Source organism: Pagrus pagrus (genome assembly GCF_965226575.1).
Source record: "Pagrus pagrus genome assembly, chromosome: 7".
NCBI classification, from domain to species: Eukaryota; Metazoa; Chordata; class Actinopteri; order Spariformes; family Sparidae; genus Pagrus; species Pagrus pagrus.
The window spans coordinates 32,483,040-32,490,312 of record NC_140191.1 but is presented as its reverse complement, the minus strand read 5'-3'; positions in this window follow the sequence as shown (position 1 = coordinate 32,490,312).

Here is a 7,273-nt window from a genome sequence, read left to right as displayed (position 1 = left end):
CGCAGATTGACTTTAACTTTGCAGACTCGTTGTTGTTGAAGCTCAAAGGCAACGAAATGTGGGCTTGAACCTGTGTGTGTTGTAATGTTCGGTACAAACATGTTCATTTTACAAGCAGATTATAACAATTAAGAAAGATCGAGGTGGGATTGATAATGTGGGCTGTGTGCTGTTAAGAACTAAGGAGATTTTTGAATAGAGTTTGGCGTATTCAGTCTGAATGGTGTTGTGCAGAGGCCTTTCTAACCTGCATCCTCTGCCAGGCCGGGGTTAGGTTTTGTTTAAAGGCCGGACTATCTGACACACAGTGCTACACTACACTTAGTCTAGACTGAACTATGTGTCCTTTACATCTAAAACCGAATCGAAATTGTTTTCTAACTTGTTGTAAATAAAAGAAAAGGTAGGCTTGTGTGTAGCATCTGTTGAGTCTCCCCCGGAGCCGGTCTTTTCATCATGTTCTGCACACAGGACTAAACAAAGGTTAGTTTAATTTCTTGGTAAGATTAACTAGAACAGGTACACTAGGCCTGCTGAAACAGTGTAGGCCATCATTTCGTGTGTTCAGCATGGAAACACAGTGAGGACGGATTCGGCTACTGATTCATTACTCTATATCAGCACAGTGCTGAACGACAGCGGCCGACAGGTATGGGATATTAGTGGAACGCGGCCTCGTGTAACTGACGTGGAGCCCTTCAGCCCCGCTGCCTGTGCTCGGCCACCACCTTCCATCATCACGCCAGCGAGGACAGCAGCTCTGAGGCCAGTCTCTCTGCGCTTTTGCTTGGATTGACATAGGCTACGTGCTGGAGTCTTCATATTTCACAATGCTCTTTGGTACCACAGTAACTTTATTTGTTAAATATGATGAGGGATTATGAATGCATTAGCCTATTTTCCAATGTCCCCACGAGTCTCCTTATTATTTAAAATGTCAAATCATGCTGTTAAATATTTTTTAACATGTTTTGGTCCAGCCCTTCCAAGATAGGATGATGATGATGATGATGATGGCGGCGGAGCGGCCCTCTCTTCCTCTCCGCCTGTGTTGGAGCCAGTGCGGCCGCTCGGTAATGGGATCCAGCCTGCGGTGAGGAAATCACCCGGGATGCTGTAGGCGCACGGAATGGTTGACGCTGGGTTAACCTTCGCTTCAACTCCAAATTTACTGGCAATTAGACTGCGTCTGTGGAAAGTATAAGCATCAGAAATACTCCATGTGATTAAGTCTCCATGCTGTCAGGACAGGACTTAGGCCAGAGATGCAGTGATCACAACAAGCCGATTATATTGCGAAAAGCTCAAGACTTCACTGCGTTTTCCTTAATAATATAAAACACCTAAATAACACGTATTTTAACAAAACTGCACTTCAGATCAAATAGCCTTCAAATTCGTTTTAATTAAAATACTTGATAACAGCACAAAGTTCCGGATGGCAACAAAAATCGGACCTTATACTGGAACTTTCTTGAACAAATAATGCAAAATAAATTATTATTAGAAATGATTGTTATTATCCCACATTTTTATTGCCAACTAGTATCATTACTGTATTACTAGACTTTAGGTGTATAGGCAAGGCTGGATCAATAACCAAGGGGGCTGCTGCCTCAGGCCCCCACAGTGATGGAGAAACATGCCAGGGGTCCCCAGGGCAAAAATGAGCCAACCAGTACTCCTACACTGGAATGCTGTCTTGTCTTTTGCTGTATGTCCATTAGTAAGATAATTTGATTATGCATTAATTGTTCTGTCAACTGATCATTCATTGTTTACATAATATTTCAAGCAAACATATCCCAGAATTACTGTTCCAGCTTTATAAATGTGTGACTTTGCTGCTTCTCTTAGTCTTACATCTCAGTAAATTTAAACATGTCCATGTATATCTTATTTCTTCTGTCAGTGCTCCTGACCAAGGCTCTGGCCCGGAGCTACAGTTGGTTCAGGCGCCGCACAGTGGCTGCCCACTGCTCCACAGGGATGCGTTAAAGGCAGAGAACACATTTCACCATGTTGAACTGACTGAGTATGATGGTATGTGACAATACATTTTTGTCTTCTTCTTAAACGTTTTTGGGTTTTGGACTTTAAATTGGAAAGAAGACATTTAATGACGTCACCTTGTACTCTAGGATATTGCTGATGGCATTTTTAAAAACAGTTTTCTGATCTGATTTATAAACATTTATAGATTTTAGTTGCTAAAATAACTAGATTATACATAGATTTGTGGGAGAATTTGCATCCTGTAATCATATTATAAAATAAAACATTAAAGGTGTTAAAGTTTGATCTTGTCACAGGGTCCCTCTCCAAAACAGGGCCTCAAGTTCTAGTTAAAAGTTTAAATTTAAAAATAGCAGGACTGGCCAACGGGTGTTTACCCACTTTGGCCCCTGACTCAAGAGGCCCCTAAAAATATCATTGACCCAACTAAGGTTGTTGCTGCTTTATTACCTGAAGAGGGTTCCAGTGATGAGCTCAGTTTAAAAGCTTTCATTATCTCAGTTTTATGCTTAATATGTTGCATATTCCTAAATTAATTTGTGTTAAATCTGATGATCAGACAACAAACCAGGGGTTTTGTAGTACTCCAGCATGGAATGACTGAAGCGAATGAGAAGAATAGGCAGCTGACTCTGCCCGGTATGTTCAAATCTGATGATTGAAATGTCTGCTGCTGTTCTCCCCCAACACAACTCAACTCAATGATCAGCCACTGAAAAACTCAGAGAATTTATACATCTGAGTGTAACTATTTTTTCTCTTTCGGTTATGCTTTTTGTAAATGTTATCCGTCACATTTGTAAAAAAAAATCCTTTATTTTAATGTCATATTTTGGCTCAAAACTTTCAGATTTTCACATATTTGGTAGAAAAAAAAAAAAAAGGAAAAGATTTCTGACCAAACTAACATGTACACACGTGTGTGATTGACTCCTACTCAGGTCAACAAACCTGTAAAATCCCCAGAAATATTACAGGGTGCATCACCTGTGTCGCAAATGTTGCTATCTGCTGCAAATCGGACTTGGATGGATCTTTGAATGTCGAGGTTACTCCAAGCTTTTAATTCGGTCCCAGCATAGTTATCTTTTTTGCTCTGATTGAGCCCTGTGAAGACAGTGATTCAGTTTTCCTCTGAAGTTTCTTCATGTACAGGGAAATAAAACAAAAAAAACAAGCCATATACGTGGAAAACAACAGTGACAGTGAAAAGGTTCAGAAGTTGATAACCAGCTCTGCTCTATGAATGTAGCCCTAGTGTTCTGTAATCTACATGTGGTTGAAAAGTATCACATGTACAGTTAATATAAGCACTAACTATCACTTACTGCTGCCTTCTGTTTGACTATCAAGACTTTGGGATTGTAATGTTCTAGATCATAGATCTTAGCTGATAGAGAGATGGAGCAGGGAACTTATACATAGAATCTATAAAATTGTGTTGAACATCAGGGTGAGCCACAGTCCCGAATTGGCAGCAGCTGTATCATTGCTAATGTTATGTGTGTTAGCCTTATTGTGCAATGTCTCTGGTGGTTTGTTGGATTCATGTTACTGCTAGACACATTTACATTTTTGAAAAAATATCATCAAACAATAATTTGGTGGTCCTTCTGTAATAACTCAGAGGATCCCCTAGGGGGCGTGGACCCCTGTTGAAGACCCAAGTTCGAGATCTTTTTTTAATATTTCTAAATCAAATTGAATGAACTGTGGATGAACTTTTGTTGTCGGTACAGTGACTTGATAGAGACACAACTCAGATGTAGTTGTCACAGAATCGTGGTGGCAGAGGAATCAACATTTCATTAGAACTTTCCTGAAGACATTCCTGAATATGTCTTGCATTATAGCAGGGAGCATTAGCTTGTTTAAAACTAGCAATCGTCCCGTTAGTGCCCAGCATCTTACAACATTAATACTTTAATCTTATTGAAGATTCTGCATTCTGTGGTGTTAAATAGATGCCAGCGACAGTGCTCAGTTGCTACAGACTATACAGTAAACAAATTGACATGTCTCAGTTGAAAACACACTGGTGTAAATAATCTAATGGATGTTGACTGAATGACTTCCGGTCCTGCTATTGTTCATGGATTACTGAGATACTTTAGTAGAATACAGCCATTGCTAATGATATTAGTAACAGCTGTGCTTTTCCTACAAGTAGTCCTGCTGTAGTGCCGCAGATGTAAGGGTGTGGAGGTACGAGTGCTACTGACTGTGTTGTAACACATCTCACTTTATTGTCAGAGACTGGAGTTTGCATTCTGTCTCAGGCCTAAAATTACAGGCTTGTTTTGTTTTGAACCACCATCTTTTGCCAATTTAAACCATGTTTCAGTGGCCTAACCTCATTATTTATGAGCCATTATCAGTATAGCGTTTGACCTTTCAGTACCTAGACGAGTGCTTCACTCATTCAGCATTGTTCTCCTGTAAGATTGTTGGACTCACATTGGACAGATGAAAAGATCAAAAGTGATACAGCAGAAGCAGAGATATTCTCTATTTATTTTTTTCCCCCACAATCTTTTTCTCTGTCAAGATTTTGCCACCAATCTTACCCAAAATGCAACTTGACCAGTTCGGTCATATGCTAATAGTGACTAATGAAGCCTTCAGCAGAAATGAGGAGCAGGCTACAGAAGTCTACTCAACTGTCTTCTTTCTAATTCTACAACAACAGCGTTACAGTAGTATTACAGAAGAGTGTACTATTAACCTTCTGTTTGACAACAGGGTTGCATGAATGGATGAACATGATCTGCTCAAAAGTTAAAATGACTATGAAAGATATTTTTTAAATTAATAATGTATCTAACGGCAATGTTAAAATAATGCAACAATGTGTAGCTACAGAGGGTTATCATCTGCAGCTTCCTGTTTCAGCTCATTGTTCAGCTGTCCGGCAGCAACTTGACTCTTAGTGCTCTCAAAGAGTTGCTTTTCTTTCTTTTTTTTCTTTTCCAGAGAAAGAGCTCTAAAAATCCACTGTACACCAACTGTTCAGCACCAAACAGCAGATACAGTAAGAGACTAGCTGGTGAACAAAATGAAACAGATATTTTGTCAAGAGCTGGTGGAGACCAAAAACAGAGCTATAAGAGAGTGAATATTGGACACAAACATGGCTCCTTATAAACAGTATATATGTTATATGATAACATATATGATATATGTTTATATCTGCTGGATAAATAATAGACATAATAAGAATAGATGGATTTTATATGCTTTGTGAATAGACAACAGTTCTCCTTGTATACTTAAAAGGTGATGATAACTCAAAGTTATGTTGACAACTTGTTTCTTTTCTCAACTCACTGGCTTCAAGGGTTCCACCTGCACATGTCACTAGATCCAGTGTATCCTAGTTGAGTGCTAAACCATTCCACCTCCCCTGCAGGTCTGTACAGGTGTAACATGTTTACATGTTAGACATGGATTTGGTGGAATTCAGGTTCATCAGCTGAGGTTTGTTAGCAAACTGCAAAACCTTTGGCAGTTGAGTGAGGGCAGCAAAGGTGCTGTATGTGGTCATTTGATACAACCATTAACAGGCACGGACTCTGTGTCCTAAAATTGTTTGTAATGGCCCAGATTGTCCCATCCAGGAGCAGCAAGTCAACGTGAAAATCAAACAGGCAGACAAGTTTGGAAAGTCAGATAAAAATGGTCAAATAAGGAAGATCTGGACTTAGTCTTCAAGTGAAATGATGTTTTTATTTAGAAGCTGATCTACACATTCAAAGTTATTATCCAAATGCACATTTCAAAATTTCAACCATTGCACATTTCTGTTCTTATAAACATGAATTCACCACATGATGGTCTGTCTGATGGTTTTGCTGTCTTTTGTGGGTTTTGTCAAACTTCTCCACTAAAGGGTTTGAGCTGGGGACACTGGAGATTTCTTTGATATAACAGACAGTAATGGGAGAGTTTGGTGATCCTGAGTGAAGGCCCTGTAGTGGAAAGAAGGTGGTTTCACACACCTGCAATGAAATCCACTCCAGGAGGAGAAAACGGTCAGCTTTTCCCTGTTTGGCACAGTGAGGCCACATTTATCCCCTCTGCAAAATCAACATTCTGTGTCTTCTATATGTAGATTAATGTTCTTAAACTAACTTCTGACTTTAAATCCACTCAATACAACAAAAACATTTTTTATATATTGTGTCACAAAAACTAGAATCCTTGCAGAACTTGAGCTAATGTCATTAACTGCTCACCGTCTCATCTATATTTACCCCTTGCTATTTTCCCATAAGGCCACAGTGGTTGTCATGAGTTAGTTTAGTGTAATGGATGTTTGTGGTGGGCGATTTCTATATACTTTTAAGGGTTTTCCTGTTAACTCCTGTCTTTTCAAGGGAAACCCTAAAACAACAGTCAATGGAACAACAGTTGAACATTGAGTCACACAGGGCATGTAATTGCTGCCGTATTATTCTGTAAAGCATGTTGCATATTGACCACATCTCAATACAATTTCCAGCAATATTATAGTGGAGGTTATTATAAAAGTGCTGATCAACGTGGAAACAGGAGAGGTTTATGATTTGAATACACAGGGTGGAGATTCTGTGTGAATATAGTGAATGTTTCTCAGTTATAAATGCCATATTGTGTATTTTCTGTCAGAAATATATTTTGTGTCATGGGATGCTTGCAGATCTTTTTCTCCGCGGCCTATGAAAGGGTAACAAGTGACTTGTTGACATTACTCTGCAGCAGCCTCTGTTACATATTGGATGTTGACTGGAATTGATTTTTTTGAGTAAATGTTGTGGAGCCCAGTTTGCTCAGACAAACTACGGCGGCATACAAAATCAAAGTGAATTTCCGTCCTTTTTCAGGGCCGAGACTTTCAATGGCTGTGGCTTATGAGAGCAGACTGTAGCTGAACCTTCTACCTTAATTAGAAAAGCCTACCCAGGATTCAACATGGCATCATTTCTAATTGTTCCCAACTGTTAGGCATCAGTGTGCTTCAAAGGAAGCGGATCATCCAACAGTGTCTACAACCTCCTGTCCAGTGCCACACTCAGGGAAAGGGGGTTTCAGACATATACCTGGCAAATGGTTGTAAGGCTGCAGGTGTTACGGTCGGCAGGGTTTGAGCTTCTCGCTCAAGTCCTCTTTCTTTCATTTTTACACAACTACCTCTGTCAATATTGGTGCATAGCACTTTGTTGTGCTGTGGAGCCTGAATTGGCACACTGAGTTTTATTTTGAAAATTGACCTGATGCA